This window comes from Falco naumanni, chromosome 2 (genome assembly GCF_017639655.2).
Source record: "Falco naumanni isolate bFalNau1 chromosome 2, bFalNau1.pat, whole genome shotgun sequence".
NCBI lineage: Eukaryota > Metazoa > Chordata > Aves > Falconiformes > Falconidae > Falco > Falco naumanni.
Genome location: NC_054055.1, coordinates 98,517,904 through 98,537,954, shown reverse-complemented (window position 1 = coordinate 98,537,954; position 20,051 = coordinate 98,517,904). Strand labels below are relative to the sequence as shown.

The window sequence follows — 20,051 nt, the reverse complement described above, 5'->3', positions numbered from 1 at the left end:
ACTTACATGTGACAACTGCTCCCCTCCTTCCCTTCCGAAATCATACTCTTCTGTTTCTGAAATACACATCCTGAGTGAACCTGTGACTGTCAGAAGGGTTAAGGAGAATAAAATTCCACATGAACATTTAGGTTTTGGTTTTCAATGTAGTGATACAACCTACTGCAGCTCTGAACTGAAGGACATGCCCATAGATATGTATGCACGTGTATTTATGTGCATCTATATCTCAGTGTATATATATGTATGTATATATTTACCACCATTGCTGCACCGTAATCCCTCATGTTATAAACTGAGATCACTAAAACGGAGGTTGAGCTACATCTGTTTACAGCCATTTCCTTAATGAGATTTCTGTCATCTAGTTTTATGAATGCCCTGTATTTTCAATTCAAAAGTGTGTCTAATGGGTAAAAAAATAGATTTGACCAACTAGATCATCACTACTAATTAATTCAACTGCAATAGCTATTTATATAATTGAAAGAAAAAGTTTACAATCAACGACTTAGAGCTAGAATGCGTTCTTCTACTCTTCCAAAATTATAACGCAGTGCTGCTGAAGACCAAATCCATTTAAAATAAGCAGGAACTACTTGTAAATACAAAAATATTTTGGAACATGATTTTTTTCATTTTTATAATCTATAATGTATGTATACATAGCTTCAGCTAAAACTGAACTACTTTGTTGGGTTTGTGTGGCAAAGCTTTGTAGTGGGGGGGCTACAGGGATGGCATCTGTGAGAAGCTGCTAGAAGCTTCCCCCATGTCCCACAGAGCCAATGCCAGCTGGCTCAGAGATGGACCCGCCGCTGGCCAAGGCCCAGCCCATCAGCGATGGTGGTAGCATCTCTGGGACAACACATTTAAGAAGGGGAAAAAAAATTCTGCACAACATGAACTGCAGCCAAAGAGAGGAGTGAGAATGTGTGAGAGAAACAAGTTTGCAGACTCCAAGGTCAGTGAAAAAGAAAGGTGAGGAGGGAGGAGGTGCGCCAGGTGCTGGAGCAGAGATTCCCCTGCAGCCCATGGAGGACCCCACGCCAGTGCAGGTGGATGCGAAGGATGTGACCCTGCGGGCAGCCTGTGCTGGAGCAGGCTCCTGGCAAGATCGGTGGCCCTGTGGAGAGAGGAGCCCGTGCTGGAGCCGGTTTGCTGGCCGGGCTTGTGACCCCTCAGGGGACCCACACTGGAGCAGTCTGTTCCTTGAGGGGCTGCACTCTGTGGGAAGGACTCAGGTTGGAGAAGTTTATGGAGAACTAACTTGTCTCCCATGGGTGGGACCCCAGGCTGGAGCAGGGGAAGAGTGTGAAGAGGAATGAGCTGCAGAGACAACATGTGATGAACTGACCGCAACCCCCATTCCCTGTCCCCCTGCGCTGCTTGGTGGGGAGGAGGCAGAGAACACTGGGAGTGAAGTTGAACCTGGGAAGAAGGGAGGGGTGGGGGGAAGATGTTTTAAGATTTAATTTTATTTCTCATTATCCTACTCTGCTTTGACTGGCAGTAAATTAAACCAATTCTCCAAGTCCCAGTCTGTTTTGCCTGTGACAGTAATTGCTGAGTGATCTCCCTGTCCTTATCTTGACCCACGAGCCTTTTGTTGTATCTTCTCTCCCCTGTCCAGCTGACAAAGGGGAGTGACAGAGCAGCTCTGGTGGGCACCCAGCATCCAGCCACGGTCATCCTGTCACAATTACTGTTCTCTTAATTTACTCTATTACTAGTTACACAGAAGCATCTTCTTTGGGAAAACAATAATTTATTAATTTTTAGTTGCATATTTCCAATTTGTCAGTGGAGGACAGGCAAGGAACCAGGCCTATAGACTCCTTATGTACTGCCACAGTGTTTCTGAAGCTTCACGTGTCCCTACATTGAAACTGTATATTCCACAAAAATGGGACAAACCACTATATACAGTTTTATCCACAATGCCCTATCTGCTGTGAATATGTTGTAATTACTTCATGGAGTTTATGCTTAACATCCTTCCAGAGTTTAATACAGTGGGAAACATGACACAACTAATAAAATCAAATATTACTTGCAGACAACTGTGAAATGTCCTTGCTTTGTCTCTTTTTTGACATGCTTCCTCAATCAAGCTACTAGTCTGTGAGTAATTTCCACAAATCCCTCAAATTACCTAGTTTAACAGTGCATTTTGGATGGAACAGCAATCACTCCAATAGTACCAGCATAACTGCTGTTGAAGGCCATCAGGCCCCCACCTGGGTTTCAGAGGTTCACATTGCTTCCTGGATCTTTTTGATTGCTCCATAGCTCCCTATCTGAAACCTGTCAAAGAGGGATGAGCATCTATTATTTTTCAAAGTATGTTCTGCAGTATAATGGTAGTCATGTAAAGTCAGTGGTCTGGGGTCATGCTTAACATATATTGGTGGGAGCGGTTAGTTCACAAAGTCTATCATCCTGAAAGACTTCATTTACTTTTTTTTATTGTGCTCATTTAAGAAAAATAGTAACAACATACAGTTCATTTAAGATTGAAGCCAGAGGTTTTGGATTCAAATTGCTTTAGAGGACAATCATATTCCTGTCCAGTTTAAACCTCTTGAGACCTACAGAGTACAGACTGGGACACAAGTTTTCACTAACCCCTGCAAGGTGCTCATTTGTCTGGCTTATGCATAGTCTTCCTCATCTAAGATACAGTATGTATCAAAGGTTTTTTCCTCTACCTTCCGTTTTTCTGCTTTATAAGTTTGTTCTGTGAGTCAAACAACGTTCAGCGATTAGCAGGGGTTTTGGAAGTGAAGTGTTTATCAGATGAGGTGCTCCACTCAAAAGAGCCACAGAAAATGCTATGGAGACAGAGAAGATCTTTTACACCTGCAGGGGGCACTGCAGTACAAAGAAAAGGAGCAGTGCCAGCTGTTGGGACTTTCTGAGCTGGTAACATTTCATGACATTTGGCTGTCGCATTGGGAGACTTTTTGTGTGTGTGTGTGTCTTCCTTTTCAAAAGGTAGCAAATTGTTTTGAAAACATGATGAACTTTTTTCTAATGTTTTTGAAGTCACATTAGGAAGAAGATTTAAGCCACATTCTGAAGGACAGCAGTATTTTTGAACTTACTGATATGGATGTTAAGCATTGGGATGATGGTATTAAAATGGGACATAAAATGCAAATGATAGTTTCAGTAGTATAGAAAAAGAGATTGCAAATGATCCATTAATAAAATTTCAGACATCTTCACTAATTTGGTGATTATGAAGGTCTTGCTATAATTGTTTTTAGCTATAATTATATTTATATAAAGGAAACAAGACATCTCAGCTGGCCAGCTGTTCTAATATAAAATGTTAGCTAATGTGTTATGCACATATGTGAGAGTGGTGTTGGATAACTTGTCACTTTTCATAATGTTCATTAAATATATCTTTCATTAAGTATTGTCTGCAGTAGAATTTTACAGATTTATAACCTAGAATGAATGCAGTCCAACTTCACGGGTAATAGATGGGCTCTTATAGACAAGAACATTGGGAATTATGGGATTATGCTCATAAGATATCCAAAATATTTACGTATAATTCTGTATACAAGCAGAATATGACAATTAAATGGCCTGATACAGATTTCATTGATTTGTCAACACTATGTGAACCATTCTCTGCTTCTCACTTTTGGAAAGTCTCCTTAGAAGCAGACAAAAAAACTATAACTGTCAGGAAAAAGACTTGAGAGCTGTCACTGGGAGGAAAATGATGATTAGATGGATGTACTAACCACTCGAAAGGAAAAGACTATCCAAGCTCTGCAAGTACAGTAGAATGGCTGTAGTGGTAGCTGCATGACTGACAGTAGTTCTATGCAATTTCAGCTGATTTTACTCCCTTTCATTCCTAAAATGACAATTTTTGTGTCTTATCGCTTCTCCCACCAGCAGTCAAATTATAATGACTTACAAGGTTTAGTTGCAGTGTGATTTATGATAGCAGACTGTTATTCTTTCAAAATAGTCTGTCATTTTTGCAAATTTGTTTGTATGCAGTTATACTCAGGGAAAATGGAAGACCTGTTTTGATTGTACAATAATCATAGATCAGAGGCTTAGCTGACGAGAGATCATTTTATTTCCAGGATTTATCAGTGAACTGCTTATGCACACTGTTGATTTGTTAGCTGCTTCTTTGTAGTCTTAAAGAAAAGATTTGATACCATGTTCTTGATATTCTGCATTTGCTGATAAATTCTCTGTGTTGCAATAACCATTGTGTTCTTGCAGCAGAGCCCTATCTCTAATTTCATCAAAATGTAATGAAAAGCCATTAGAATTCACATACTATATTTTTTCCTGCATTAGCATTTCAGTACTTTTTGTTGCACTTCTTGGCACATTGTAAAGAAGAAAACAATGATTTGGTTTTACTGTTTTCTTCTCTCTTTGACATTATTTTAGGAAAAAGAAAAACCAGAATTGGGTTTGCATTAGTTAGGCATGCCAAACTGCTGTAGCTTCATATAATCCTTGCAAAAAAGAAAATATGTTATCCACGCTAATATAGTGACATTATGTATTTCAGATGTGCATTTAATTTATACAAATTTCTTAACTGACTTAGCTTCCACATTTTTTAAACCAGTGGTGGAGTTTTCTTACATATTTCCTCACCAGCTTGTTCAAGCATGGCTGTATTCTATGTGTAAGTACCTCTTAGCCATCCATATTCCATAATAGCCCTCTAGACTGAAAGCAGATGTATTTTTTTATTCTTAACAGAGTAACTGATAAGTCTCAGAGTTGTAAATGTTATGATGATTGGAAGTAGGTTTTCATGATTATTTTTGAGTTACTATTTCCAAAATGAGGAAATTGAGGAAAGAGAAAGATCTTGATAGCGTCCACCAAATGAAAGCTAACCAAATAATGAACAATATAAAACAGCTTGATTCTTAATTAGTTAAAGATTTGCTTGCTTCATCTGGACATCACTTGTTATTGATGCAATACTGCTTTTGCTTGGAAGGGCACAGATACTGCTATGTTTCTTAAGATGACAGAGAGAAGAGTCATCACCTCTTGACACATATTTGTTATAGTTCCCCTTTTGGTCTAAGAAGTGTTAAAGGTCAGGGCTCTGGCATTCAGATTGAATACCAAGAATTCATACTTGAAGTTTTGGCTCAAAAGACATTTTCCACATTTACCACAATTTGAGGCACTTTACAAATATAATGTGAATAAGGTAATTCTTTCTTTGTTCATGGAGATTTTACAGGATGAAAAACATAGAATTTTACAGAAAACAGTGATGGAATAGAAGACTACAAATATATGTCTGTTTATTTTCATTTTGTATAATTTTGAAAGTTATCAGCTCATCTTTTCTCTTTACATAACAGAAAGCTAACAAAGGCATATCAGAAAACAGTACAATAAAGAGAAGATAGAAAATATGCATCTTGTTAAATAAAACAGTGTTTACCTGTGGCAGTAAGTTATGTAACAGATACTTCAACATGCAAATTCCTTTAGCTAGAATGACATATATTTAAAAGATATACAGATCAGGAAATATGATTGGCTCAGGACAGTTACAAAGTAATTCCTTTATTACTGAATGCAAAAGGAATCTGAAAGCTCGTGTTATAAAGTCACAATGTTCTTGGTTAGCTATAAAATATTTGATCACTTGATGTAGAGCCAGATATGTGCATTCCTTGCCCTAGTCTCCAGTGGTAAGCACACAAAGGCAGCTGTGGATTTAATCTTCTAGTGAGTAGTTGTCTGTTACTTCTGGATATTGCTTTAGTGTAATCTATACATAGAATAGCAATGTCAGAAGGCAACTTTGGGAAAAATTGATCAAATTTTTAAACGTGGAGTTAACCAATCAATAATTTTAAAAAAACACCTTAATACTGCCAATGCTTTGGGACAAGATTCTTTAGTACCAGCACATAGAAGCATCTCTTGCATTCATCTTTTGTCCTGTCTCAGGTGAAGCTGAGGTATGGATCTCCTTTTCATTGTTTTGAACACCTATTTATTAATTTGCATACTATTGCTATTGCCAATGACCCAAGAATTAGCCACAGCGGAGCAAACTGATTTTTTGTAATTTGTTACTGACAGCACTTCGAAATAACTACTCTGCCTTGGTGGTAATCCCACAATCTGGTCAGATCCTTAGAATTGCTAGTCTTCTACATGCTGTAGAAGGTAGCTTTCCTTCCTGAGGTAGGAACTTAGTACCCCTCTTTCTTCATCTTTTCTGAGAATTCAAGACAGACTTGATGCTAGCAAAAGGACCCTATTTGCCTTCAGCCAGTCAGCACCCTGGTTCTTTTACTTAATTGTTACACTGGATTGCACTAGGTGGGGATGGAAGCCAAAAGTATTTTCCCTATCTCTATTTTATATTACAGAGTATCCTAGTAACTTGGCTGAAGGGAAATAACATTGGGGGGTGGTGGGGGAAGAGCATTTAAAATACCCACAAACTTCTTGCTGAAAGATTTCATGTTGCTTCTCTAAGCTGGCAATAGGAGAGGACTTCAGGATGTGATAAAGCCAAAGGATGTGGCATAATGAAACGTTAAAGCTACCAACAGTTTGACAGGGATGGGACATGTCAGCTCATGAGAAATAGAGAACTTCATTCTTCATCCTAGTCATTAAGCCAGGTGTGGAATCAAGGAAGGGAATCATGCATGCAAGAGGCTCTCAGGTACATAGTTGCTACAAATCTCTTGGAGGAAGACGCTATTTTGTAGTTGAGTGCTGATGGGAAATATAGACATTCATGGCAAGCCAACCCCTGGTATCATAGACCACAACAGGAGGCAACCACAGGCTGCACAGCTTTGACTACCCATCTTTAGGTATCCAAAGTCTTCAGTCTATACAATTCTCTCTGTCTGTCAAGGGGAGAATAAATAGATGATTACCTATCTATTTATTTATTTATCTTAAATGCCTCTTCTTTCATTTCTCTGCTTTTCAGTTTTCATTTAACCCACTCCTGGGTGTATGGAAAGTATGTTCCTTTCTTCCCAGATGAAGTATTCCCTGTTGAAAGAGCCTATACTACCATTGTACAGAGCAGTAGAAATGCTTCAGAAGAGTATTGGTCAGGTGTGTGTCTAAGCACCTACAATATACTTCCAGGAAATCTGAAACATTGTTTGGAAAATCATTTTCAGACTAGTAGTGATTCTTCCATTCCATATAACGCACAGCAAAAGAATAATGGTGACCAGAAAGTTAAAGTGTATATTTTAGGGAGATTGCATACTTTAATATAAGACATGTCTTCCTCCCTCTTAAGAATATTACTAGCTACCTCATAGGAGAAAAATGAGATTTCTGTCTTTCCTGGAATATATAGTCCCTTATTGGCCTTAAGAACCTCTTCCAGAAGCAGAACTAAATTGCAATCCCATTTGCAAAACACATTCTTAAAACTTAATAAACTGTACACAGTTTGTAATACTTGTCTTGTATGCAAAGATTTTCTCTACTATCCTGGTGATGATTTTCATAAAGTAGGAGCTGGCTTATGACAGCCATACTGTGAATAAGTTTGTCTGTCTATGACTTGATATTATATATTAAAACAGCAGCTATTTCTTCAGATGGAGAAGTACAGCCACAGAAGAATGCTGTCAGTTTGTGATTATGGATTAGGAATAGAGTATTCGGAGAAACAGCATGATCAAGTCATACATTTGCACAGACAGTATCACCTTGCAAATCTAATTTTCAGGAAGACTTTCTCTTCAGAAAAGAGTTAAAGCTTACTGATGACTGCAGGCAGACATTTGAGCAGTCCCAACTCATAAATGGCATTTATTGAGCTTGAAATTATGAAAAGAACAGAATTAGTTGTAGTAATTGAGGTTGAAATGAAGAAAAAAATCCTTATTTTTGAATCTTACAGATCATGTTATAAAAATCTTTCACGCACAGAAATTAATTTAGAGAAGTGTTATTTTCCTTGCCTGTCCAACAGACTTCTCAGCTTAATGACATAATTAATATTCTTCATTAATGTTGAATACATACCATACATACATGACAGCAGAGAAAGAACCTTCTAGTTAGGCTATGGTTGATTAACTGTAGAAGGTGTCTAAACTGTAGGAGTATTTCTTTTCTGAGATTATTTTTACAAAATAAAAGATACCATGAAATTCCAGAGATTGTAGGTTCTTAGGGACATTTAGGCCTTTACAAGCTCTGCTATTGAACAAAGTGAAACTGTAAAGGATCTGAAATATATTAGGCACTTAAAATTTCTGTATTCAAGTGACACTGACTCTTGAGTAGGCCGTCACATGACAAAATTTTTTTCCATCTTAAACTCAAGTGGATATATCCTTACCACAATTTCTGTTCAATATAGAGTAAACAATGATGGTAAATAAAAGTTGTGTTTGGCCCTGAGATGACCTGTGGTTTAACACGACCAATACCAAGAACTCCTACGTCCACCTGAAGTCTTTTTCCAAAGCACTGCCTTGGATTCTCAAGGCAATATCTTGTGCAATAGCCTCGGTCCTTGAGAAGTAAGAAAGTCATCTGGCCATCACCAGAGTAACGTCACTGAGGTGGGGTGCGCTGTTCCACTTTTAGGTTACCCGAAACACCCAAAACAGTCAATTCCTGTTGTTAAAAGATGTGCTCCCCCGTTTATTTTCCTAACAGGTTTTATGGTTAGGGTGCAGCCAAGGGAGAGAACCAGGAGCCAAGGCTGGCCACGGAACCAGCAGGTCTGGGGCCTCCATAATGACATCCCCATGCCACCGCACCCAGTGAGAGCAGGGCTGGGATGAGGATGGTGACCAGGACCAGCCTAGAGCAGTGTGTCTGTGATGACAGGGAGGCCTGAGGTCCAGCCAGGGAGTCAGCCTGCAGGTGAGGATCACGATCAAGGCTAGAGACAGGAACCAGAGTGAGCCCAAGGTGCTGGGGTCGAAGGCCTGGCCAGGCCAAGCAGTCAGATCCGTAGGTTTGGGTCAAGATCTATGCGGTACATTGCCAGGAATGAAAATGGTTGCAATGCAGCTTCAACGTGACTCATACAGACACCCACCAGTCTGGAGAACCTTAGTTTAAGAGCAGCTCACAAGGAAAGGTTGGAGAGCCTTCACTGATGCCTCTTCCAGCTTTTCTCTAAGAGCTCCCCAGCTGGCTGAGGCATCTCCAACAGCTCTCGTTTAGGAGAGGTGGCCTTGAGCAATGAAAGGAAAACTCCTGCAGTGGAGTACAGTACTCCAGGCCTTGACAGCTAACTCCGCTTTTTTCCCCTTCACAAACATCCATGAGTATTTGAAGCCCTCCATCACAAGCATGTTCTCCCTTTCCCTACATGTAGTTTCAGTCTGGAGGTGTGAAAGTGTTCACAGAAAAGATAAAAAGTCTGTGATTCACCAAGAGTTGCTGTAGGAAAGAGGATTAAGAGTGCTACTTCTTCATGAAGTTTTTTTTCCCCAGTTGTTGACATTGGTAATTTTGAAAGACCTAAGCTAAACTAGTCAAGGTAAATCTGAACCTTTTTCGTACAGAGTCTGCTTATGCTGTTATTAAAATTATAAAGCTGTAATGGGGAAATTTTGAAACAAACTTTGAGGACTTCTGTTAGTGTCAAGACCTCCTACAGTAATTGGCACTGGTTTATTATGAATAACATCAGCCAAGATGGTCTTACTAACAATAGAGCTTTGATACCTGAGAAAAGGTATGAAAAAATATGTAGTTTGAATGTTCAATATTTATAAAAAAATATGAATTACTGGGCGGACTAAGATTTCTAGCCCTGGAAGCAAAAGCTGGTAAGCATTTTAAATCTAGTTGCAGTCGTGCTTTACTTGAAATATGTAATTTTGTAAAGTACATTTTCTGCTGAGTTTCTGACAACAAAGAATGGGGGGATTTGTTCCTCAATGGAAAGTGAATTCTTTTTTAATTATAAGATAACTGGATAATGTGCCCAAAATGCCAATAGTGTGAGTCTTTAAAGATATTATAATTTATTCTGATAAATCTAATTATTGAGGTCATCACCAAAATGAGAAATGCAGTGGGCAAAAGCACTGATGCTCAACTGAGAGATCTAGGATTCTCTGTAAGGAACCAAAGCAAACAGTGCGATGCAGTCTAAGTGGCAGAAACTTACTGCATGTCATTTGCACATTAGCTTTGGCATGGTGGTTGGCCATAATCCAGGCTTACAGCCAAAAAACAGAATCCAAGCTTATTAACTGGAACTGTATCGACATTATGAGAAGATAAATATGTATTGCAGGATTCAGGAGTGTTGCCGGTTTCCCAGCTTCAGCTGTCTTCACCTCAGATGCAGTCCAGCTATGTTCTGACTCTATGTGGATAAAACCTACATAAAGCAGTAGGGTCTCTACCACATGCTCTGGTTTTCTTAGAAAGGAAAACAAAGCATCCTTGCCATGTGCTGTGACATACATATGATCTGAGAACCAGATCTTGTGATCCAGGAAATTTTGTGGCATGCCCTGGTATGTAAGTGACATTGCAGACAGAGACACCAGTCTTCAGTCTGTGACTCTTGGGAGGGTAGTGGTTTTGAAGGATTTGTTAATAAGGAGTCAAGATTAATATTTGAATGTTCAGGTTTTAGTTAATGAAAAATATTTTTCAGTTGATTTTTAAATCTAATTTTTACCTTTAAGATATCATCTTTCTTTCCTGACCTCTTCTTTCTTCTGCCAAGCTTAGTTCAATCCTGTAGTTGTCTTCTCCTTCCCCACTTTACTGTATCAAAGCAGATATTTATTCCTAGTGCTCAATAACTGTAGTAGGAACAGTTCACTTCTGATTTGTAAACTTGATTGGACTTCAGTGATGAAAACAGAAGTCCACATTATTTTTTTATCTTATATGATAAACATCCAAAAACTGTGAGAGACAGGAAAAGTAAGTGAATATTTTAACTGATTTTTTATTTATTTATTTTATTTGCTTTATTTTAGGGAAAAGCACATTATTTGAACTTGGGAATGTCTGCCTACTAAATGCAAAAGAGAAGTATTTTTTCACCTTAAACTCATGTATATTTTTCCCCATATTTTTTTTTATGAAAGAATTCTAGTAGCTGCATTAATAAGAATGCTTACTATAACAAAATAAGAATAATTCAGATCCAAAGTCAAATAATGAAAGACCTCTTGCACTGTAATGTATTTTTTCTGTACTGTTTTTAATTTTCATCCTTTTAAATACTTACTACTGTTTATGGCTTCAAAAAGCATGAGAAAATCTCATGTGCTCTTTCAAAATGTGATAGTGAAAAAAATTCTTGGAATAATAATGCAATTCAATTTCATTTCCAAAAGTATACAACAATTTTTGTATCTTCTCTGTTTCTCTGTTTTACGAAGAGTCTTGAGGGAAAGTAAGCAAAAATGTTGTTTGATTATGTTTTGTTTAAGAATATCCCACTGAGGAAAATGTTATGTTCCTTGCTCCTTTTCTGACCACCACCCATCACCAAACCAGAGCCAAAACCAAAATCTAAGTAATGCTGTGGTGCTGGGGTTTTTTTAATAAGTAAACAGACCCCATCCATATGACATCTATTTAAATATACTACTAACACCTGTTGCATTCTCTTTAGTAAAAGGAATACTTTCTTGATTTCATTTTCATAATCCCCCAGAAGCTCTTGCCTTCAAATTAAGTTCTTATATTTCTAATTCTTACATTTTATATGGCATCCAAATTAGTTGTATACCTGTAAGTTTCACAGCGCATTCACTCTGACACATTCTCAGAAATAAATTTTTGCTTACTTATTTATTCATGTCTATATTTTCTACATTTTTGTTAGACATTAATGTAAAATACTACATGATATCTTTTTATCCTGAAACTAAGAATAAATATATGAATGTATATGTATATTTCAGCAACTTCAACTCTCTCACCTGAATTATTTTCCAAATTCGGCAAATTAAACTTTAACTCTTGGTAATATTTTCAAGTATTTCAGATATACTTGCTATATGAACAAATGAAGAAAATTATTATGGAGAGAAAAAATGTTTCTGCTTTACAAGAATTTTGTTCTTGAGTGTTTATTTTTCTTGCAAAAGCAAGAAATGTTTGGGTATTCAGTGATGCCTTCAGAGGCTGCACATCCTGAAGCATATTAAATGTATTTCTTTTAAAAAATATACATTGTGAAAATTATGTTATTCATTTTAGAGAAATTGTTTGCATGATAACCATACCTTAGATCTTTTATTTTTCAAGATGCGTCATTTCCAGGCAACAGTGTTATGTTGAGTCTTTGTTGACATTCTAATGTTGAAGAGCTAATTTAGTTATAATACGTGATTACATGAGCCCTAGGTAGAGTGGAGTTGGTGGACTCTAGGGGTGGACTTCACTGTGCAGGAACCTCCCAAATTCTCATGCCCTGATGACCTTCAACCAGTCATGCACCATGGCTGTTCTTGGGAACTTGCTCACAGATGCAGCTGCCGTACTCTTCAGGTTGGTAACTCTTTATTCTCATGACCCGTTGACCTTTGGGCCTTCATGCGTTATGAGTATCCATGGGAACTTGGTAGAGCTGTTACCCTCACACAACATTTGGACTAGAAGGTGTCGACCAGTTCAATGTCTTCAACACCAAATATTGATTTGCCTTTCAAAACAGAATTATGTGACAATGATAGGTTTAATTTTATCATATTTAACATGTTGATTATAGAAGATGAACTTAAGGCAATCCACATTCTAAAAGTTTTGTGTTTTCTTAAGCAACTTTGAATATCCCTGCTTACCTTCTGAATAAAGGAATTAGCTTGCAGTTTGGAAGAAGTAAGACTCAGCAGCAAACTACCATGAATAAAATATTTAAAAAAATAATCATTTGCTTGCTTTCTAATTTTTCACCCGTCTTAGTGAATATTATGACATAGGGAATAAGCCATGCTACACTTTCAATAAACTTTTGTGTAGAGATATTACTTCTTGGAAATGTTTACATTTAAGACTGTTGAGAAAATAACAAAACTTTTTTGTACAGAAATTCTGAGAGGTATACCATTTCCACTCTCTATAGGGAAGTAGTTATAAGATCTATACTTTTCACCAAGTATTTATACTATCTGCAAATTGTTGTAGATTATGTTAGTCATCTCCATTTCATTGCTCATTTTCACTCCAACAGCATTAGTTATAAACCACAATATCTATGCACTGAAACTATGGTAAGGCAAATAGGGTTATTGACCCCAATATGTAGACTTGAGCCTTACTGTTTCTCCACTCCCACTTGCAGAAAAGGTTTTGGATGTTAATAATTGCTATGTTTCTTTAATCTAGTTATTATGGAATGTATAAATTTAAGCTGCCCTTTATGGCCTGGATGCTGTCTCACCCAATCTAATGCTATTACCAACAGATATGTTTTATTTGCCATTAGCAAAAAAATAGTCAGGTGTGAATCTGAAAAAAACATTATGTGAAATATTCATGATAGAAAAAGCATCGCGTACATTATTTTTAATTCCATTGGTGTTGTTGCATTTCCTATCACTGTAGTATTTCATATAGAATATGAAGGGAATATATCCTTGTTGTCCTGATCCTGTCTTCAATTCCTCTGAGGAGCAAAAAACATACAGGTGCTGATGTCTGAGAAATTCAGTCCATCAATGCTTTTCATTGTGAGCAGCAACATGTAAGAGGCAGTGTTAGGAGGAATGGGATGTGAGGATGGAGAAAAATGGAGTAAGAAGAGCTGTACAGTTGGGATCCACAGCCTAAAGCCAGTGGGCATAAATTCACCAGCTCCAGTACAGTTATGACGAATGACACCAAGGGGGATTTTCTGGTTTCATTCTTAGGCTGTATCAGTGGAGGTGAAAGTGGTTGAAAAAATTCAGATACTGTATGTTTTTGTGGTTATCCTTCAATTTCCTTTTTCTCTTAATATTTTTTCTTTAGTATTAAACTTATTCCCCAAATTTAAATCACAATGGTTTAAATGTTGAGGAGAATAAATTTGTCCAAGAAGCCTTAAGAGACCATTTTCATAAATATTTTACATGTCAGCCATCATAATGTATGGCTAACAGGTGGCCATTACATGGCTGAAATATTCCATTTTTAATACCTGTTTATTACTTTCTGATAGAACCCTAATCAACCTTCTGTTATTCAAACACTTTTTCTGGTCTGTCATTTAAATACTTTAAAATTCAGTTGATGTTGCTGAAGGTCATTACTGCAGGAAGAACTCAAACAGAGACAAAAATTTTCAGTAAAAAAGTAGTTGAGCTCCTCTAATCTATAATTATACTCTCACTCCTAGTATTTTGAAAAATGTTTAAACCCATAAAACAAAACCTTCTTAATAACTGTTTCAATGATGTGTTAACAGTCAATAGCTGCCAAGTGGGAAAACTGTGAAAGTGATCAGACTTTGTGTCTCAGGCCTAATAAAGCTTCAAAGGCTAACCACATTATTGAAGTGATGAGGTGTTTAGACTTTAAAGCAGTACTCACAGCCTTCACGTCAGTCTCTGCATTAGATTTCTAATGGACCTTTCTGTAAAAAAGGACTGTGAGGAAGCCAGGTCTAAAAAAAGATTTGTAAGGGAGAAGTAGGTAAGGGAGAGATCAAAATATAAGCGGTTTAATCAGAAATATGTGGACTACTGGTTAATTTTGATATGAAGCATGGAGACTGATGATTAATACCAAAGAAAGTAAGAAGATTGTAGGGACATTTGGCAGTAAAGCATCATTTTGTAAATTCTGAGGATGTAGCACATCAATTATTGCATTTAATTGTTGCTACTCTGGCAGCTCTTAACATAAAACAAGTTCATCAGGAGCTTTGCCAGATAACCTCTGGCTCTGTACATAGATTCTTGAACAACATGTATAAATTATACTTCATGCATAACCCTGTCAGTGAAACACAAACGGTACAACTCCATAGCTACTGCTTGCTGAATTGGTAGACATTTTCACTGCCAATTTGGTGAATTATAAAATTCCGATAAAGGTTAGTTCCATGTCAAAGATGTTAAGTTAAAAGCTCCCTTATACTACATCTCAAGGAAGATTTTGCATGAAGGAAAACTTCAGACAAGATTTGAAATAAATCTAGGGGCTTTTTCTAAGTTAGACAATTCAGAAATATGATGTTTCCAGTTCTCAGGGTTTTTTCTCTGTTGTTCTCCATGTCATTCCACACACAGCTGATTTAAGAGTAATTTACTGAGCAATCACTGCTGTGCCAAAAGGGTGGGGATTGCATACCTGAGGTAATTTTAGATTATAGCTCTTTTGTTATTAACTGTAACAAAAGAAGCAAATTACTCAGGACAGGCTAAAAACCTCATCAGATATAATTCAGCTTCACTCAGTGTTTCAACCATTTCAACTGTGGAAAAAGCAGAGTGAAGTAGCCAATACCGGTCTGCAAGTAACTGCAGTGAGTCTTCTAGTAATCAAAAAAAGTTCTAGAGCTCAATTCAGTACCTGTTCTTTACACTACTTCTGTGTCTTGTAATACATCCCAAAATTACAAAAGAGTTTGTGAAACAATACAAGTTAATCTATAAAATTGTCATAGGAACCTTAAAACCAGTATGAATGAAGAAAGAAGGGAAATGTCTGGCTAGGGAAGCACCAGAAGGAACAGAAGGCAGGAAAAGGGCTGTGAGCAGGTCACGTCCCAATGGCATATTGAATGGGAGGTCACCAAGATGCTGGCACATCTATGTGCTGCTTCTCAGGGCACCCAGCTCTGAAAATAAGAGCCTAAGGAAAAGGCAAGCCTAAAGCAAGGAAAAGCGTAAGCTGATACTAAACAGATTCAAGCCATTAGAAGGTGATGTAAGGAAGACAGGGAACAGGGTAGGAGCCAAAATACATTTAGGTAAGTGGACAAAGGACAGTGAGTAAATCCTGTTGACTCCCTGACTGGGGCAGATGGAGATACAAAAAAACGTAATCACAGTCAGCCCGTGCAAGGGTACAAAAGGCAGACCTAAAACTAGCACAGGGTTGCACACCTAAGCAAGACCCAGAAAACAGCAGGCGGACTCAACAGCTGTCCCCCCTGCAGTCACAAGGAAACCTGAGCATACTTGCTGGGGTTGGTCTTGGTGCCTGCAGCATGGACAGTCATCTTCGATGCTTGTGAGAATGTGAGTGTGACAGTGCAACTGAGTGCATGAAATCAGTTTTGTTTCAGTGTTTTTATAAAATAAAATTACCTTCACATTCCATCAGGTCTCACTGAGTTGTTGCTAGTCCCATACAGTGATACGGCTAGTCCTGCCTTCTTAAGCTTACTTGATCTCTCTGCTCTTACTGTCCAAAGTCTTCCATAAAAAGGAAAGTAAAAGAAAGTTTGCGTATTTCTCCATTTCCAGTTTCTGAAGTGAAAGAGGTGCTTATAGAGCACAATTCTCAGCAGTGTCTGTAAATGGCATCACATCTAGGATGACCTCCACAGTATTTTCTAGACCGTGGAAGACTGTGTAGTTGAATTTTCAGTGAGAAGACGACAAATGCAAAGAGCAGTGTCTACTAGACTTTTTTCCTAATTTCTGCCATGTCACCCAGGAAAGCTAGCTCATGTTTGATACTCTGGTGAAAATTTTGTGCAAAAAGCCTGGTTGCATTTTGTGAGCATGTGTGCTTATTAATTTAAAATAAATTATGCATCATAGGCTCTATCTCCTGTTCCTATCTTTGCTTTTTGCTATCTGCAGCCTTTCCTGACTTTCCAGACTCCTTGACATCCCAGTCTTTCATTTTCCCCAGCCTTGCTAACAGTTCTGTTCCTCTAGAAATACTGAGTTAAAGATGTCAAGCAAATTAAAGAGAAGAGCAAAACTTTACTGAAAACTTATAATGCAAAACAAAACTGAGAACAGCTCAACTTTGCAGAGCACTAATTACAAATATTGCACTTGCTAGAATCAGCTGTGAGCATCAGTAATATTTACAACAGCTCGTGCTCCTTCTGCAGCAAGGACTGTGTGCTTTCAAACCAGTTCCTACATAATTGCAAAATATACATTATTCAATTGGGTGTTCGCATTTTCCCTTCCAAGATTATATCCTTTTTCTTTGCAGTCACCCATTCTATCACAAACCTCCTCCAGTTTGCTCTCTCTGTCTTAGCTATAGTGTATAGTACACGTAGCAGTTTGGCTTCACTCATAGTGGCTGAGACTTCACCAAGCAAATAGGAGAGACAATTGTTCTCTCCAGTATATGATTACTGGACTGCCTCCCTCTCTTTCAGACAGGTTCACTGCTCCTGTAGCAGTCCGGTGTGGGGACATGGCAAATGTAAATTGCAGAGCACAATCAATCTCAGAGCGGTTAGCATCCTAACTCTCTGTCAGGATCAGCTCACATCTGAGGTGTAATTCAGGTTGACATTTGGTGGCAGTGAATAAAGCTCTGCGGTGTCAGGATGGTCAAGAGGCAAAGTCTGAAATAAAAATAAAAGGAGTTCTTAAGTGTCTTTGAATACTCATATGAGCGGTTTGAATACCAGGATGAAAAGGTCATTCTGAGTAATGGCTCTGGCTCAGAGAACATGGTGGTGGGTGAAGAAAGGCCCAACTCTGAGAAGTGGTTCTGGGAAAGGGGAAGATAGCATGGGCCAGCATCTCCCTGCAGGTTCTGGGCTTAGAAAATGGAAGAGGAACAAGCAAGACAGGAAAAAGATGGTTACTGGCTGCAGAATGTGCTACCAGGGAAAGCATGCTAATGCAAGAAATCTGCCTACTCAATCATCACACATTTTCCTAGGCAAATTTTGCGCAGTTGGCTACTTTTCCCATGTGACTTCAGCAGTTTTGATGTAGTTCAGTAAATCTGGAATTATCATAACATCTGACCATAGCCTCCATTTCAATCCTTAATGATTATATTAATTATTTTACAATCAGCTTAACCACAAACATTTCTTGACTGATCTGATAGCAGGAATACTTACTCACACTCAACAGAATAGGGTGTTAATACGTATAAAATACAGAGCCATGAGCAGGAATCAGTCTATTTCAGCCACTACTTTGGCACTTCACTCATTCCCTCTGCCCATCCCACCGCCACCCCCTCCACCTCCCTTTTCGTTCAGATCAGAATCAAGCTCTGAGCCAACTCCTAAATTGTACAAAGGACAGCTGTGCCCTTATTATTCTGAAGATGTGTCTGTATACTGGTTGTAAGAAGCATGGTCCAAAAGAGGAGCTAGACTTACAGTGGAGCCAGGAACCTTAAAGATTTCAAACACATTCTACTTTCAACTAAATAAATGTTTGATATACTTAACTCTGTAATTTATAGGAACCCCCCCACCATGATCTTCAAACAATTACTATAAATAAAACTTGATATTGATGAGACATAACATATGGATACGTTATAGAAATGTGTTTTATTTGGCTTCTCAGGTTTCTTGATTGGCACTTTTCTGAAACTTCTTGCTTGTGACTGTCCACACACCAAACCACTGAACACCTTCCAGCAGTTCTGTGCTAAGTACATTTTCTTTATTATCCTGCTCTGAGATGCAAATGTAGAATTATCCGCCCACAGTTTTCCTATCCGCTCTTTTTACAGACAGACATTTTCAGGGTTTGAATACTGGGATTCAGGAATATCAGAAAGATATTGTCAACACTTCAGAAAAAGATATACCAAGTTGTTGTCTGGTTTTATTTTTTATACTTTCTAAAGCTCATTGTTCAGGATTTCTCAGGATGGTGGGTTTTTTAGTGGTCTTTTGTTCTTTGTGCTTCAAGTCTGAACGTTTGTGCATGCTGTCTGAAGAAAGAAATTTTTTTTACATGGAGACATTAAATGTGGTTCTTCTAAACTGTTTGGAAAGCACACAGACATATGAAAATTAGTATTCTTATTATACACAAATACCTGAAATATATCCAATAATGAAAAAAAATGATACAAAACCCATCGATCTGATTTCAATTTCTGATATATATAATCAATACATATGCATATTTATGACTATCTACAGGATGAGTATATAATATAATTGATATGAACTTTACATTTAATAAAATGTGCTATGTATTATACATGTATGATACAATGTGAGTTTTTACACATACACACACGACTGTAATGCTATAACAATGTCAATAATACTACAGATTCTCAAAGTCAAATTGGGATATAAAGAATAATTGGGAAAACATTACCAGAAATACCAGTTTTCATCATGGTCTTTGCACATCTGAGTTTGAATTTCTAATAGATGTTCTTCATTCATTCTAGGATGACCACACATGAAACAGAATTATATGGGTACCTGGTTTATCATATTCCTTCTGCAAAATTAATTCCAGAATTTAGGTAATTTCTTCCAGAATTTGCAGTAGGATATTTGGAAAGTCTGCAATGTTTTAAATCCCAATTTTATCTCAATTTCCACTGTGATATTAACAAATACTACCTTAGAAAAATCATCATATTTAATGCTTTCAGTATTTTTTTCTGAATGCAAGAGTAAAAGCCACATTTTAAAATACACGAAAAGTCAGATATGAAAATGATAGCTTAGACTTCAAGCTAAAATAATAACTCACAGTGAAGATTTGAAATTTCAAGAAGTGAACTTCTTTTCAAAAGAAAGTAGACAAAAGAAGATTCAGGAATTGTGAATTTTGTCTGGAGTCATCTGCTATTGAAAAGAGTGCGATAAAATTTATTTTTTCCTGCTAGTTAACCGCAAAGATTTAATAATCACGTCTGGGTTTTTTTCCATGAAGAATGAATGCTTGGTCCAGATCGTACTGATATTAGTTGAAATATTTCTCACGAGTTTTAGTTTAGGTTGCTGAACTAGCATAATATTTTTAATGGATCCAAACAAAAAAATATGAAACATCCAGCTTGTTACCTGAGCTAAATGTCTTTCATTCAATGACAGACTAATTTTTATAAATTTTATGTTACTTGTCATAGATATACATGTATATATATGAAAGAAAATGTTTAATCCAACCTTAATGAACTCT

At 37.4% G+C, this 20,051-nt stretch overlaps 2 long non-coding RNA genes across 3 annotated transcripts in view; both read left to right on the top strand.

Moving 5' to 3' along the window:
* Positions 1 to 11,917, top strand: part of LOC121082986 — a 29,234-nt gene extending 17,317 nt beyond the window's left edge. The window contains exon 4 of the long non-coding RNA XR_005826199.1: positions 10,989 to 11,917. This is a non-coding gene — a long non-coding RNA (uncharacterized LOC121082986). The remainder of the gene's footprint in view (positions 1 to 10,988) is intronic.
* Positions 11,918 to 12,091: 174 nt separating this feature from the next.
* The window catches only part of LOC121083511, a 44,936-nt gene continuing 36,976 nt past the window's right edge, over positions 12,092 to 20,051 (top strand). For both annotated transcript variants that reach the window (XR_005826399.1, XR_005826398.1), the window contains exon 1: positions 12,092 to 12,513. This is a non-coding gene — a long non-coding RNA (uncharacterized LOC121083511). The remainder of the gene's footprint in view (positions 12,514 to 20,051) is intronic.